The sequence below is a fragment of the Cynocephalus volans genome, chromosome 9 (genome assembly GCF_027409185.1).
Source record: "Cynocephalus volans isolate mCynVol1 chromosome 9, mCynVol1.pri, whole genome shotgun sequence".
Taxonomy (NCBI): Eukaryota; Metazoa; Chordata; class Mammalia; order Dermoptera; family Cynocephalidae; genus Cynocephalus; species Cynocephalus volans.
In genome coordinates, this window is record NC_084468.1 from 14123925 (window position 1) to 14141536 (window position 17612).

The 17612-nt window shown below is 41.4% G+C and overlaps 1 protein-coding gene and 1 pseudogene across 4 annotated transcripts in view; both read right to left on the reverse strand.

Annotated features, from left to right (window-relative positions):
* Positions 1 to 17612, reverse strand: part of LDB2 (LIM domain binding 2) — a 369574-nt gene that overhangs the window by 159119 nt on the left and 192843 nt on the right. The window lies entirely within an intron of this gene.
* Positions 13467 to 14865, reverse strand: LOC134386305 (T-complex protein 1 subunit epsilon-like; annotated as a pseudogene).

Genomic DNA, 17612 nt, shown 5'->3' on the forward strand with positions numbered 1-17612 from the left:
CAAACAGATCTCATGTTGAGTCCTCCAGCCTGGCCTCTCAATAGCAAAGGTGACATTTCAGCCTAATCTTTGATACTATATTTTATTTCACTCCTTGTTCAGAACCAAGATGGGAAACAGAGTGCTGGTTATTGGAGCTCCTATTCTGAGCTACCAACAATATCCCCCAAGAAACTATAACTCATCCCGGTTTCATTTTGATGTGCATGATTGAGCTACCAAAAGCAGATCCTTTGATTCTAGGACATGTCCCTTAGTGGATGTCCCATCTTATTTATAAATTTCTCTGCTAAATTACATTAATGCGGTTTTTCAGCTTACAAACTCACCCCACCTGGGAGCTCTCTAGCCCAAAGATAAATGAGAGGTAAACTTAAATAAATGCTTATGGGGCCCAGAAAATAATAATATGTCACTTTAAATAATCTGTCATAAAACCAACAACAGTATTTACGTATCTCCAAATATATCTCTGTTGGGAAAATTCCACTTGTAGATAACTGTACAGCTGGAAGATAACACAGAGGCCTACTTCCTGCTCTAAGACTAATGTAATGTTTTCCCCAACCCCAAGAGCTAACATAATTTCAAGTATAAACTAGCATGGCCTAAAAATATATACCACAGTAAAGTTGAAAAAAAAACTGGATTTTTTTTGAGAATTATGACACCTGAGCTCTAGAGCTAGTGCTTCCATTGATTAGCAATAGGATCTTAATCAAATCACTTGATATCATTTATAAACCCAACTCAGTTTCTTTGTAAAAGAAGTCATTTGGACTGCAATCTCCAAAGTCCCTTTCAGCTCTAAAATTGTGTCATTCTAAGGGACAATTAATAAAGAACACAGGAGTAGAATTATTCAGAAATTTGGACACATATACTTCCAGAAGAGGGTAAACTTTTATGGGTGAGCACCATTACCACTGGAAATTGTTCACCTTAGGAAGGTTCCATGATAGTAGAAAGTAGAATTATGAATTTACATATTAATTAATGTTAGATGCTGTAACAAATAAGCCCCTGAATCTCAGAGGCTTAGCACAACAAAAAGCTTGGTTTTTGTTCATCCACTCTGAAGAGGAGGTTCAATAGGCAGCCTACCTTGCAGTAATTTCAGGACCCCAACTCCTTCTCTCTTGTGGCCCCATCACCCTCAGAGTCTCTATTCCTTCTAATCCATTTAGATGAAAAATAAGGAGTAAAGAAGGCACACATGCTTCTTAACCACTCAGCTAGAAAGCAAATTACTTTTCTCACATGCTATTGGCAGCAATGGGTTATAAGACCTAGCCTAGACAGAAGAGGGCACAAAAGATGGTACTGGAATTACAGTTCCTGGCTGAGCAGTCACGTGGCTGCAACAACTTTTCTCTATGGAAAATGAAATTCAGTCTTTGGAGAGTTGATGTAATGTGCTCTTCATAGATTTAAACTTTCTATTTTCAACAGCAACTTTTACATTAGCAACTAATTTCTGCCTTATCTGGTTTTAATTATGTGATATAAGTGTGCCAAATAAAATAGCACCAATTGTGGTTAAAAGCAAGCAAAACTCATCTGAAATCTATTGTGTGTTCTGCAATGTGTACCTTTCTGTTTTCAATGTGTGCAAGCAGAAATACTAGCCAGATGACTCTAAGAGAAAAAAGCGTGACTGCAGTTACTTTTGTCCAGTTGTAATAAAAACCCACACACAAAGAATGACTGGATTTAGGTAGAATTCAAATCATCAAGAATATTTTACAAAATACGTATATATTCCTTGATTGCTCATTCAATATATTCTGACTTATTGAGCTGCTTACAGAGTTATAGTTCTTGTCAGAGGGGAAAAAACCCTTTGAAAAGGTGGCATGTTATTATCTAGATAGCTGAACCTTATTTTTAATTTGCTGCCAAAGGCAAAGAAATGTCTAGATTTAGTAAATTCAGATTTCAGCCCAGTAGAAACATTTGGACCTTTGGATTTTGGATTTGATATTATTTCCACTATACATTATTGTCTATGAGGGAAAAAACACATATTAAAGAACAATAATTCAGAACTCTAGGCCAGCAACAAGTATCAACTGAAGCAGGGTTTGGAAAACTTTTTTCGTAAAGGTCCAAGTAGTAAGTATTTTATGTTTTGTGGGCAATATACTCTCTGTCACAACTAACTATTCAACTAGCCTTTATATCAAGAAAGCAGAAAGCAGCCATCTATGATATGTAAATAAATGGGCATGGCTGTGTTATAATAAAACTTTATTTACAGGAGCAGACAACAGGCTGGATTTGACCCACAAGATGGCAGAAGACACCAAGTGGAAAATTTTCCTGCACATTGCTGGGAGAGAACATCAGATTTTTTCTTCAATTTTAAAGCTAAATCTTCCAGGTTTGTTTGGAACTTCTATAAAATAAATAACATTTTCATTATAAACAGGTGATGAAAGGAAAGGATATTTACCAGCTGCTAATGAACAGAGTTTGAGACCCAGGAGACCAGGTTTTAATTCTGGCTCTTTCAGGATAGAGGATGTGACATGTGCTTGCCTCATTTAACTGCAATAGGCTTTTGTTTTTGCTTTCCTAAAACCAGGGAGTTAGCCGAGATTACCTCAAATATCCTCTACATCTCTCAAGTTCTTTTAAAACTGGAAAGCTGACTGTGCTGGAAAAAATTTTAGACTTGGACTCAGAGAACGCAGCCTCACAGCTTACTGAGTATGTCACTATGAACGAGTTACTTTAACTCTTTAAGGCTCAATGACCTCATTTGTTGAATGGACCTAATACTCTCTGCCTAAAAGGACTAAATAAAATAATGTATGTGAAAATAGATACCAAGAGAAAAAAGGTTTAATGTCCCATTGCGAATTGAATCCAAATGTGATTCCATGACTAATTTAAAGAAACTTTCTTTGCTATTATCCTAATGCAATAATCAAAGCTGCCTGTACCCCCTTAGAATCTAGAAGTATTCTGTAGCAAGTGATCATAAAAACTAGGTAAAAGTAAATCAGAATATATAAACATGGCACATGCCCAGTTTCTGTGGGGCAGAAAGCTCTGAGCAGGCATGGCTATGAACGGGCATCCCTGACCCCTTCATGAGATCCTCAGAGAACAATAGCCCAACTTCTCCCTTCCTGTGTCTGTTCCTTTATCACAGACTCAGCCAATAACCCACATCCTAAGAGAGGGCTGCAGAATGCACAATTAGAAAGAAGGTTTATTATTTTTGCTGTGCCAGTCAGCACTCCGGCATCTCAGTACATTTCTTTTCATTGTACTTACACAATCATACTCCACAGGTGGCGTTACCCTTCTCATTTTACTGATGCAGAGGCTGAAACTCCAACAGCTTAAACAACTTATCCAGAGACAAAACGTGTGAGGAGGACTGTGTGACTCCACACATTGTGTTCTCGTGCTTATGCGTGAAATCTCAAGAAATGATAAAAACCTGCAGGCAGAAATGGTGACAGCTGAGGCAGGGAATCTGAAACCAGTCTTCCTCATGAACCTGAAAATCAGAGACTGCTTCCCCCAACCTCTGGGCTGTAAGAAGATGGATAAGGCAGAGAGACCATCAGGATCTAAGTCAGGAGTACTAGCTCGATCTTGACACTGGAACAGAGCCTAGGATGTTGCAGGCCAACTTTAACTGGTTTTGAATGAATGAATGAATGAATGAATGAATGAATGGAGAATTGCTCAAATTCAAGATGTCAGTATCATATTGGTCCATGGATAAAAATGACTGTTGATCTGATTTTGTATTTTTAATTCATGTCCTTGCTTTTGCTACAAATCATGTATTGTATCTTCTCCATCAATCTTTCACCCTTTTGAAGTCTGTCTTTCTATTTTCTTTGGCCTCATCTTCCTCTTCCCCTGATTCTACCTCCTACCTCTTCTCTATCCTCATCCCAAATGCTTTCAGGAAGAAAGCTTGAGAATAATTTTTTTTTCACTAGTGGAATATAAGGTGAAAGGAAAGGATTTATTATCTTTATATACATTTAGATTGTCTGACTTTCCTGTGTAAACTTGGAAATAAACCCATTAATTTGAGTTCATGAATACAATGCCATGTGCTTCTTGTTGAGAACTGCTATGGACTGAATATTTGTGTTCCCCTCAGATTCATATTTTGAAATCTTAACCTCCCATGTAATGGTATTAGTAGGTGGGACATTTGGGAGGCGATTAGGTCATGAAGGTGGAGCCCTTGTGAATGGAATTAGTTCCCTTATAAGAAGAGATACAAGAGAGATGATTCTCTCTGCTCTCTGCCATGTGAAGATACAGCATGAAGACAGCTGGCTGTAAACCAAGAAGCAAGCTCTCATCAGACACTGGATCTGCTGGCCCCTTGACCTTGGACTTCCCAGCCTCCAGAACAGTGAGAAATAAGTGTATGTTGTTTAAGCTGCTCAGTCTATGGCAATCTGTTATAGCAACCCAAACTGACTAAGACAAGAATCATATTTTCAATCATGGGAATAGTAATAATAACAAAGAGGTTGATTTAAGGAATATATAAACAAAGTTTGGATTTCTTGAGAAATCAAAAAATATCAGACCCTCCTGGGAGATGTACCCACCCATGTCAACTAATGCACATTCATTCATTTGGAGAACATTCCCCCTCCTGTATTTCCTTTGTATAACGTACAGTGCTAGACCTGGATCAAAAAGGAGTCCAGGAAAAAGTTAACATGTGAGAATACATTATTCTCAAAACTGTCCAAAGATTTTCATGAAAGAGAAGTTAGCATGTTTTGGAACTGGAATTAATCTTGTTCATTATAAATAAAAATGTGTAATGCAGGGAGTAACTGGTTGAGGATAAGTCCTTATCCAATTTAACACACATTGCCTATAGTTATACTATATATATATATATATATAGTATCAGACTTGTTCAGCATCTAAGTGTCAGGCAGGCTAGACTTTCTGTTATTCTCTAGGTTCCAAAACATTTCATGAGTCAGAAAAAGAAAATGAGACATAAGACTTAAGTGAATGATTCCTAAATATAAGGTGTAGAAGTGCATTAACAGGGATTTGCACCCAAATCTGTTGGACCCTAAATCCTTAGTGCTTTTGCAACCATTCTGAGCACATGAATGGTCTTCCGCACAGCAGGAACAGAGCAATTTAGCAGTAGATGGATGTGAGGATTTGGTAGGAAGATAAAGGAAATCCCCATGAAATCAACAACTTTTGGATAAAGTGGAGATTGTTTTAGGGATCCCTTATCCCACCAAATTCAGCCAGGTGCCTAAACAGCCTCCCACGCCCACATAGCAGAGGAGGCAGGTTGCAGGCACTGATGGCAGCTGCCTGAGTCTTGCAGCTCTGAGAGGTCACAAGATCATGAAGCACTGAGGAATCACCTACCTGGCTGAGGGGTTAGCCCACTCTGTGATGTAACTGAGTTTTAGTAGCAGCAGCTTTCATTGAGTAAGTGTTTACCATGGGCCAGTCATGATGCACTTTGTTAAGTATTTTGCATGCATGATTTCATTTAACCTGCATAACCTTTTGAGGAGGTACAATTATTCTCATTTATTTATTTATTGTTAATAGATGAGAAATCTGATGCTTAAGAGGATAACTTTTCCAAGTCCACTCTTTGGTTGGTAGCAGGGCTATGATTCGAGTCCAACTTTGCTTCATACTAAAATCTTTGTTCTCAACTCTGTACCCACAGATATTTATGATCAACTATGCTTCAATTTTTTTAAAAAAAGATAAGTAGTAAATAAGTAAATAAAATAAACAAGTTTGGAAAAAAGTAAATAAATAAAATAATCTTTAATCTCCCCATTCATAAAACAATTGCACACACTGAAATCTGATAACTATGTACACTTCATGTATCAGCTGAGACACTCACCAATGGTATTTGGGAGTTTAATGAGCAGAATTCCCTGTGGGATCAGAGCTGGAATAGGATCTGCATCCCATTGGAAGCCACAGAGGGAAGAAGAACCAGTTGCTAAAGAGGGTCCAGACAGGAGGAGATGCCACAGAAATTTGTTTGTAAGAAAGGATCAGTAGTTAATGCACTTTTGTGAAACATTGGTGTGGCCTTTTCTATATATGACACACACACACACACATGCATGCATGCATTGCACTGATACATAGATACAGGCCCTCTCTACTAATCCTTTTGGTGTCTCCAAAGTTCTAAACTAACAGAAGCCCTTCAGATATTGATGAGGAGATGTGCATGAACAGGGACAGACCAGCCGACAAGGGTGTACATGCTGGTCACGGTTAGACAAAGCAAGGAAGATGTCACACTCCGGAATGTTTGATGGGGTATGTTTCAGAGCCCATTGGGAGGCCTTTTCCAAACTGCACAGGCTGCTCACTATCAGCTTCATGGGCTGGGATCTGGATGAATCTGGTGTGTGGGTGCTTCTTTGTGGAAAGGACGAGAAGCAGACAAGAGGAAAAAAGCAGCATAAGGCTAGCATCTTAGTACCTCTCGAGGAATCTGTGAGAAAAAGAGAAATTCCCTCTTTAGGTCCACAAGAGGAAATCAAGTGAATTCTAGCCCTTTCTGAGCATGGATAGAGAGATGCTTCTCCATCACCCGCAGTGAGTCCAGGAAGCCACCATAATACCGTGCAACTGCGGAGACTCCACTTGGTCACAAAGGACACTTAAGTGCTTAAAGCTGCTCAAACGGCAGAGAATGACAGAGAAGGCAGAGAATGACAGAGGCCATGGGAGTTGCCACCACTGCCCAGGCACAGGATAGATATGAAATGATAGCTTTTCGCTCTCCCCTTGCATTCCATTTTTTTAAACGGCATTTTGCTGGGTAGCTATAATTACTGTTACACCATTGGATTATATTACAGGGTCTGATAATAATTTTTAAAAATTGTAGTTTCACTTTTCTCACAGTCCTGAAAGACTCGTCCAGGAGACCTAGTTTGGGGCTTCTCCAGTTCAGCTGCATTCAAAACAGAGAATGGGCTGAATTTCAGTGAGGTGTTCACAGTATGTAACACTCCACCCACCAAATCTGCAGGCACAAGCAGGATTTTTGTAGCCTCAGTTCAGAATCTCTGCCTGCTATTCTTGCCCTTAGCAGTCCTTCTACTCTCCTAATGTATGTGTTCAGTCTTAGCACTTTCCTTTCAATATAGTTTTTTTTAGAAAACTATGAAACAACATATCAGTTTTATAGTTTTGGATTCTGCATCGGGCAGAGTCCAGCCAAATAAATGAAAACCACTTCAGGTATTTCAAGCAGAGGGAATATAATACAGGGAATTGGTAACACACATGATGGAAATAGAGACAACAACTAGGGAATCGTGGGCCTTCTAGAAATTAGTCACAGCAGGAGGCTGCTACTAACTGGTGCTGGAGAAGAAAAGACAGGAATTCAGGATCTAAGACCACCTGGTGGGAGCTGGAACACACCATGAGCTGGGATATGGAAGGAGGGGCTGACCTTTAAGAGGTAGATCACAAAGGATAAGCAGCTGATGCTGGAGACAACACCCAAAACAGAGGGTGGCGGAATATGCTAGCTGTGTCTTTCTTCTGTTCTCCACTTTTTTTTTTTTTTTTTTTTTTTGTCTTTTTCATGACCGGCACTCAGCCAGTGAGTGCACCGGCCATTCCTATATAGGATCCGAACCCGCGGCAGGAGGGTCGCCGCGCTCCCAGCGCCGCACTCTCCCGAGTGCGCCATGGCTGGGCCCCTGTTCTCCACTTTTCTGCCAGTGTCCACCCTTGGCTGAACTTGTGTGGTGCCCGGAAGACAGACAAAACTGGAAAATTCCTACTGATTCCTTAAGGTCGGATTCACACACTACTCCCTTCATGAACCCTCCCTTCAGATTCTCAAGTCCCTTTACATGAACTTTCTCATGATGCCACATTTGGCTATCCATGATAGTTATGTGTGGATAACAGTCTGTGAGCCTTCCAGAGATAAGCACTATGGAGGAGTCTTTGTGGTATCCCCCAATCTTAGACATAAGAGATAAAAATGTCTGATAGACCTGGGTTCAAATCCTGGCTCTCCCACTTATAAGATGCCTGACTCTTGTTAATTTTTTAAATCTACCTCAGTTCTCTCAGCTGTATGAAGAAAATAAACTTGCTGCCAGTGTGAGGATTCGATGAGATGGCAACTAGTTCTCTGAGCACAGTAAGCAAGTAGCTTCTTATTGTAATGCAGTCTTGCCTGGATTGCAAGTGAATTATGATGCATTTGGAGAGATAATGACTTTCATTTGCTCTTTTCCCTAACTAATTTGCTGTATATTATATTATATACAACCTAATGGAATTGACTATGTCTGGTTAGAAACATCTAAGAATAGTTGGACCTTGAAGCTGTAAATGTGAAAATCTATTTGTAAACTCTGCTTTCCTTAACACTAGAAGAATCCCGGGAGAAAGGAGCTTCGGATGGAGGCTGCAGAAGGGGTCAGCCCAAATTGGGTGAGACCCATATGCACACTTAATCAACTTCAATAAGCCACAGATAAACAAATCCGGTTGGGCTAATTTCCATTGGCCATGATGCTCTTTAAAAAAGAACACACTGTCCTCAGTCTTACTCACAGGGGAGTTTATCACTAGGACGTGTAGTATAAACAATGCCACATCAGCTACTGACAAGATTTTCCAAGAAGTACAGCTGGGTACTTGAAAGATCTATGGATTTTTGCACCTGCTTTGACCATCTTGAGAGCTGAGGTAAGTAATTGTAAACCAAGGGACAACCCTCTCAGTCTCAGAGGAAACAGGGCAAACAAAAATATCAATCCTACCAGCTAAGTTCGATTAGAACCTCCGACACGAGCATTGAAACTTGAGGAAAGAAACAAAGTCATGCTTCAGTAAATTAAGTCATAGGGGGGCAAACTTCCTAAAGCTTAAAATAAACCCCTTCAGTGACAGAATTCTAGAAATATTTTAAATATAGTTAAAATCACTCTGCAATTGCCCAGAAAGAAATATCCTTGAGTCAGTTGGATAGTTTTACCTACATTGCAAGAAAGTCGTCTCAGATTTCCTCTCATACCTCGTAAAAATAAGCACCCTATCAGCAACGTTTAATAATCATCTATTATATAGCAGGCAATTTATTTTTATTAATGATTTCTAAGTCTTACTGTATAACTGTAAGGTATACTTCATTATACAAATCTTAGAGGTGAGGAAACCAAGATGATTGGTCACACAAGGTCCAACAGCTTCTAGGTGGCAGGGCTGTGATTCTAGTCCAGGACTGCTTACCTCTAAGGCTCTGAGGGTTTTTCTCTTTCGGCTGGACCATGCTACTTCTCTTATGTGAGAGAGTATTACTTACCCAGTCATCTATTCGTTTAACAAAGAGTTAATGAGGACTTACCATGTGCATGGAACTGTACTAGGTACTAGAGCTATAAGAATAAACATGACGCAGAGCAGCTTTGCAAAAGTGAATGTTCACAATGGCTATAAAATTCTCTGCCCTGAAGGGAAATATTACTATTTATTATTTAATAGTAAGTAATAGTAAATAATGAATGTAATAAATCAATAATAAATTTAATAGCAAATAATAATATTTACTATTCTGTAAATAAGGACTGTGAGCTATTAGTGGCATTTATGTGATTCTGCCCATTAGCCGGGGGTCTAGGGGAGCTGTGGAGACTAATTGACAACAGGGCAAGAACCCAGAGAAGGGGATGGATTTCGGGACAGAACAAACACCATTGTTTCTTGCTTGGAGGAACAAGGCAATATCTAATTTCAAGAATGAGAACTCTGGCCAGCATGTCTGAGATCAATCCAGACTGGGATGATTGGCTGTGGCAGTTTTTGTCTCAGGCCTTCTTTGGGGAATAGAGACAGTTCCACATCTTCTGAGCTCTGATTCCACCGTTTTCTGTCTTTAAAATGAAAGGAAGAAGTTAACATCATTTCTGATGATCGTCATCATTAAAAGGAGTTTAGGTGTCTGAAACATACAGGTTTCATTTCTTCTGTTAAGGACCCCCTTTCTTCTTAAATTAATGATCTTTTGAGAAGCTGCTTCCTGTCCTGAATTTTATTTACATCCTTTCTCTACCTGCTAATTATCAACACAGTTTATGATTACACTGGGTTTATGATTACACTGGCCTTTCCTCTTTTATATCCAATGACTTTATTGTGCTAAATCTGTGGCATTTGGTGACACTCTGAGAACCACAGTACTGAAATGTTGTAAATGTAGTGTGAAAGGAGCACCATTTGCTTGATCTCGAGACCCAAAAATATGTGCTTGGAGGCAGAAATCTTATATGCAAGAAGCATCGAGCGAGTACGAAGACATCAAAACATAGATGCTTATAAACATATGTGCTTTTACATCAGAATATGATGAAGTGTGAGTTAAATGCAAGTACAGTGACTCATGACCAGAGTCTATAAAGCAGAAAATGATATTTAATTAATTGCTGGGACTTTCAAAATAAGCATGATTAACGTGTTTTTATCAAGTCTCTTGCTAAAACATACCAACAAAAATTAGGTGTGACCTTGCCCTTAGAACTGTAACCAGCCTAAAATCCAACAGCAGCAGCAAAGGGATTACTTCCAACCTTGCCTTGAATTTGGAGCTGTACAGGTACTGTGCCCTGAACATGTAATATTTATAACAGTCATACAAGTTTAATATTTCCTTCTTTGCTGTGGAAAGAAAGAATACTTTTTCCCCCCCTTCTTTTTTGGTAAAGCTCAGCACTGCAGGGGGAAGAAATGAAAAGAACCTCTTTGGTTTGGAATTTTCCACTCACCCCCACCCCCCTCCATCAGTCTAGTCAAGAGAGCATAGCAGGAGGGACAGAGCCAGGGAGAAAAATACAGATACAATGATTTGTCTTGTGGAGTTTCAGAACAGCTCAAGGTCCATGAGGCTGATTTAACTTGTGCTAAGTAGTGACTAGGCCTCATTCGCTTCTCTTTCCTTACAAATGCATATAGCAGCCCCTATGTAGACACAGGAAGCGTGGACTGAAGTTTGCTATGGAAACCCAAGACAGTTTGTGCCTCTGTTGTGAGCGTTTACATTAACTCCTATCTTTCTTATGGTAGAAATTACTGTAAAAGTGTTTTCTCCCAACATTTTCTCCCCGGCCCCCAAGCCCCGGTTATTTTTAGAGTGAGAATTAGGTAATTATCTAGACCAGGCCCCCTGTAATTCTCATTAAAAGCCAGCAAATAAAACTGATTCTGAGGGCCTTGGCGTGGCTTCAGGCAGGATATTGGGAGCAAGGATGCCATGTCTTGAGATGTGCAAAGAGTGAGTCCCCAAGAAAAAGAATAAAATGTGAACCATTTTATGTTTATCGATCATGATTTTATTGGAACATCAAGAATTTGGTACCTAAGACTCACTAGGGAGAAGAGTCAGGCAACTGTGGCAGCCCCAGAATCTTCTGGTGGGGTTGTGCCCTTGGACTAGGGGTCACCTGTATTCTCATGCCTTCTGTGGCCTGCATCCCTGTGGGGCTCATACAAAAAACTGCAGACACTGTCCCTAGAAAAATGCCCAAACACATAAACATGATCAAAAATGTGTATGTATTTTCAGGGCACAGAGTGACGGCTAAAGAGTCCTCTTGAGATTCCTTGGACCTCAAGCTACAAATCTGTGTTAGAGGAAGCTACAGAATAATAAAACTCACTACTAGCCACAACTTGCAAAAAAAAAAAATAAATTGATTGACAGATGGAAGCATGGGAAGTGGAAGACAGATAAGAAGGAAAGGCAAGTACAGAGATTCCTGCACAAGGAGCGTCTGTGCCCCCGTCAAAACTGGTGCCAAGAAGCCACGAACTCCCTGCATCGTCGGACCATCAGAGTTACTGTCATAGCTCTCTAGTGTCCATTGAACGCTGCTTACACGCCTGGCATTGTCCTAAGTGTGTTAGCTGTATCAGCACTTTCAATCCGCACAACTCTGGATGGTAGGTACTTGCTACACATGTAGCCAGTGAGAAAGAACACTGTGGCACAGAGAGAATAAAGCCACCAATCTAGGCCATAGGATGCCAGTTCCTTTATGATGATTAACAACGAACCAGTCCTCACACAGGGTTTGTCACTGTCCAGAGCCTTCAGCACACATCCCATCAGAAGTTTCAATCCAGATGTGCCCCACTTCGATTTAGGAGGGCTGGGAGGGGAGGATGCCTTTCAGAAAGTGAGGCACGAGCCAACGTGGTGGACCCTCCCAGATGTGGAGAACGCGGATGCCTCATTTAGTCTGTTGTGGTTTCTTCACAGAAACACCCTTCATTAAAATAAACATGAATGACAATGATACTTCCATTCCAGGCAGTGAGTATTCCCTCAGCCGTACATTCCAGCAGCAGCTGCGATCAGTCAGTATTCTTCAAACAGAGGGAAAAGAAGCCCGGAAAGAAGGGGGCAGAGGATGCAGAGAAAGCTTCTCAGAGTCGGAGGAAAGTGTGAACACGCAAGAAAACACGGCAATGTGTGTTGTAAACTGCTGTTTTCACAAGCAACCATCGGGGTCAGGAATCCATTAAAATCCTTCCAGTAAGTTATCCCAAATGTGCAGACCCAATCCTTACTGAAGAAGCTTCCTCCAGTGTGTGCACACAGCTAAGCTCTGCAGTTGTGAGGCAGAACCACAAAAGCAGCACGCATTACACTGGCAGCCCCAGAAGCTTCTGCTCTGACTCAGTGGTACGATGTGATCAGCCAAGAGGGGCAAGGTGACAACGGGAAGCTTACACTGTTCAAAGGTTGAATGACTTCTTTTCTGTATATATTGAAGTGAGGTAAGGTCATCACCATCAATTTGCATCCCAGTTTGCTTCCTTGAGAGGGAGTGAAAGAATGTGTGGCAGGTAGCCCTGTAATTATTCCACACTCTGGCTAGTATCATCTTGGGAACAAGTGTCTCAGCAGAAAGAAAAAGTACGTATTTATGGGAAGCACTGTATTCCTATTCCACAGGGTCATGAAGGTGTCATGGTGCAGTGTCTTGGTCTCAGCCTCATTCAGTCCCTCCCCAATCTCTCTGCTGTGATCTGGGGTTGTCACAGAACGAAAAACATACCACAAAAGGCAATCAGATTTAGCAAAGAAAGAGTTAGCCAAGTATTTTTAAAAGATGAAAAGCCTTATAGAATGTGATAAAAAAAATTATACACAAAATAGTAGTATTTTAAAATATATCTAAATATTTTTTAACTTAAGCATCATCTGATCGAAATGGATTGATCCAGGGATTGTCAAACATTTTCTGTAAAAGATCAAATAATAATTTGTTTGTTTTTACCAAACAGCTATTTTTACTGTATCATCTACAGTGGCTGGAAAAAACATGTAATAATAAGTAACTGCATATGCATCACAGGACACCTATTTATTTAATCACAGTCGTGGATCTCACTACTACGTTTTATTCTACATTTCTTCTTTATTCTTCAGATTCTCCAGGCTTACGGATGTCACCAGTCTTCAAAATCATTCTAACCATTTATGTTGCAAAAGATATCTGTTGCTTTTTGCCAGTCAAGGTTTCTATGACATGTAGTGGCTTCATGTCATTTGTACCCTTGTGCAAACAGTCAATTCCAAGAGCAGGGCTCATCTCCTTCCCCTGTCTGGCTCAGACTGCGATCACAGTCTGCATGGGATTCATGCCACTGTTTTCAGAAAGGGCCACGGGATGACCTCCAATGCCTCAGCAAAAGCTCTCATGGAGTACAGCCCCAAGGCTGGGCACGTATCTGCCTCTTGGCTAACTGCGAAAGCACAAGATATTTCAGCAGCCTCTCCTCCATACACCACGTGATTATCATGCATGAGGTTCCAGATGATACACAAAGCATCATGAAGGGATCGTTTTGCTTCCTCAATTATCATCTTATTTCCTCCTCTAATGGAAATGGTTACTGCTCTGGGGTTCTTACACTGCTCGATGACCAGCATTTTGTCTTTAGTTGTCCCAAATGAGATCTCCTGTACCAGACCAGCAAAGTCCAGCTTCTCAGAGGGGAGTTCAGAGAACTGTGGGATGATCTGTCGTCCTGTCGCAATGGCGACCAGCTCAGTTTCAGGTCCTCCTATCTGGCAAACGGCAGGCAAATTATTCTGAAGGAGTAAGTGGTAAGCTTCATCATCAAAGCCCCACTGGTAAATTGCTAGGTTAGCACCAGTTTCATTAATCTGTTGAATCGTCTCTTGGAACGTCTCCTTTCTGTATTTCTGAAGGACTTTAAAATTTTCTGCAGAGATCACGTCCAGCTTATGTTTCATTTTTGGTTTAGGGGGCTCAAATGGACCTGTAAGAATTGCAATCTTAGCATCTTCCACCTTTTTCAGAATCTGTGGGTGACTGAAATCCTTATCCACAATCACACCATTGATCAGTTTCGTGTCCTCCAACCTCCCCCCCATTTTGCCTTCTACTTCAATAAGTTTGAAGTCCACATCTCTCCACTCCATGTCTGCTACCGTGAGTATGGCATTCACAGCAATTTTGGTCATTTGTCAGTGACAGCTGTTCACCACTTTGGAGCCCAGCCTGGTTTTTGCAGTCTGAATCAGGGGTTCAGTGTCCTTGATGTCAGCAAGGACACTATGGCTGATCTTGTCCAGGTGTTAGAGAGCCATGTGGCCATCCTGTTCATAGCCATCAGCTATTCTGATGGGTGAATGCCTCGATCTAGCAACTGCTCAGCTTCTTCTAACAAGGAACTAGCCAGGACAACCACTCCTGTGATTCCATCTCCAATTTCATCATCCTGTGATTTGGACAGTTCGACCATCAGTTTGGCAAGCTGATGATTGACATCCATCATGCTTAAAATCATCGGCCCCTAGCAGGGCAGCAAGCGTCTCTGGTGACCAGTGGGTTCCATGTGTGGGCTGCTCTCAAGGACTGGTCAGAGGCTGCGGAGCCTGAGCAGCTGCTCCCGGGTTCTTTTAGCCAGGGCTGAGCTGCTGAGTTGGTGCTAACTCTGCAAGCAGCCGATATTTCAGTAATGAACTAACGATTACTCAGTTTCCCAATCATTAAACAAAAACAATCCAAGTGGCCATTTACACTAAACTATTTTTTTCGGAGTTAATATATGTGAAAGAAAAAGTCGGCCCCAAGAATCAGGATCAGTTTTCTCTCCACAGCCTGGTTTGGGCCCTTCAGGAAGTAGAGCCGTAATTCCTGGGTGAGGAAGAGTTGAGAATTGGGCAGTGGGCTGAAGACATTTGAACCCACCAGCATGACAATAGACCCATTTGCCAAGAGACTGTGCTCTCTCTATTGTAAATTGGTCATAGAAAAAGGTATATTACCCTTTCCTGCACATCAGTCTTATTTTGTGCACTCTGTGGTTGTGAAAATGGATTTTCTTAGAGAAACTGTCAAGCCATTCCAGGATGGATCTAAATGCTGTTACTGTGCTGCCTACGGGGATGGGGGCAGGAGGGGTTCCCAGAGGCCAAGACACCTGCAGCAGACTCACCTGCAGAGATTTAAAAAATAACAGATTCCCAGGGTCCACCCAGACTGCTTCTGATTCAGTAGGTCTGGTGTGGTGACACGGGACATATATTTGGGGGGAACAAGACACCAGCTGATTCTAGTATCAGCCAGGTTCGGAACTCACTTCTCTGGTCAACTGGATAGGCTACTTGGGGAGGGGACGGAGCAAGGAAACGGCAGCTTAGAGCCTCCATGGACATCACAGTGGCCAAGCGCAAAAGGAATTTCAAGGACTGCCAAGTGCTATGTTTCTGTCTTCAGTAATGCTGGATCACAAGTGCCTCAAAAATCTTGTCTTTGCCAAATCCACCTCACTGTGTGTCTGCCCTAGTGCTAGTAGAAGTATATCTCCCATACTATACTCATTTATTTGCAATACAATTTTTTTCCACATTTTTCACTTTCTATTTACTATCAAAACAGCATTTGTTGAGCACAAACTATATGCATGACCATCCCCTGTAGCCTTCTCCTGAGACTTCGGGTGCTACTCCACTTGTCCGTATTCGCGTGCTGCCCACCAGAAGTTCCCAATTACGTCCCAGCAATGCTTGGCATCTGAAAGCCAGTGTTGCTCCCTCTGCCTCCTCCAGCTGCAAGGAATTAACCACTCATTCTTTTTCCAGTCTGCTGAACTGTTGCAGACTCTGAGGAGCTCTCCCCAGCCCTCCAGCATCTCTCTCAGGGACCACTGGAATAGCCTCTAACTCTTCTCTCTATTGCCCTCCTGCCCCTTTCAGTGACTTTTTCACCAGGCACCTGGAAGATCTTAGGAAAAATATAACTCAGATTCAGCCACTCCCTTGCTTAAAACCCTTCTGAGCTCTCTATGAAGCTTACAGGGTGAGGCCAACTCCCAGAGTGGCCTCTGCCCACCTGTCTGCCGCCTACCTGTGTCTCACTTGCCTTCTCCGCTCTGCCCTGCCTGGCTCCCAGCTCTTCGACAGTCCACCACGTGTGTCCCTGCCTTCAGGACTTTGTGCTCGCCTTCCCTCTGCCTGAACCCTCTCCTCCCTGGTCCTGAGGAGTTTCATTCCCATCAGAGATCCCATGTGCCTCCTGATTCCCTCCACATTGGGGGAGAGGATGTTGGGCAAGGGAGATAAAATTTCTGTTCTTATGAAGTTAATGTTCTATGCTTTGGGTCAAGTGTGTCCCCCAAAATTTCATGTATTGGAAACCTGATCCCCATTGTAACAGTGTTAAGAGGGTGGGAAATCCAATTATGGTACTTGAAAGATGGGGCCTTTAAGAGCTGATTACATTGTGAGGACTGTGCCCTTGGGGATTGATCCACTCATGGAGTAATGGGTACGGCTCTGAGGTCCATAAAAGGAGAGCGAGTGAGGAGGTGAGCTCTCTCGCTCAGCCCATGCTTGCATGTGATAACCTGCTTCTTCACAGGACTCTGCACCACCAAGGTGGCCCTCACCAGGTGTGTTTCCTGGTCTTTGTACTTCCCAGCCTCTGAAACTGTAAGAAATAAATTTCATTTCCTCATAAATAACCCAGTTTCAGGTATTCTCATATAAGCCACAGAAATGGATTAATAACACTATAGTAGGCAAAGACCAACAGAAAACAAGAAATATATAAACACAAGCAAGACTGATTTAGGCAGTGGTAAGTACAGTAAAGAAAGGTGAAACAAGATAATGTGTTAAAATTTTGTTTACCATTGCAGTGCCAGCACCTGTAAAAGTGCTGGGAACATTGTAGGTATTGAAAGTTTTAGTAGAAAAAAATGAATTATTTTTTGTGTGTATGCATTCTTTATATTTAGGCAAAATGAGTTATAATTTACGCCCTGTTCTACATTCTACTTTTTGCAGTTGATAATATATCATGGAGAGTTTTCTGTATAAGCACTTGAAGACCTATACCATTTTTGTTTTCAATTTTTCATCTACTGCATCACACACATTATTTTTATTTACCCAGCTGCCTCTTGACAAGTTGTTTTCCAGTTTTGTTTTGTTTTTAATTACAAACATTTCGCTGAACATTTTTGGACATATATCTTGATACACTGAGTGAAACACTAGTAAAGAAAATTCCTGGGAGTATAACGATAGG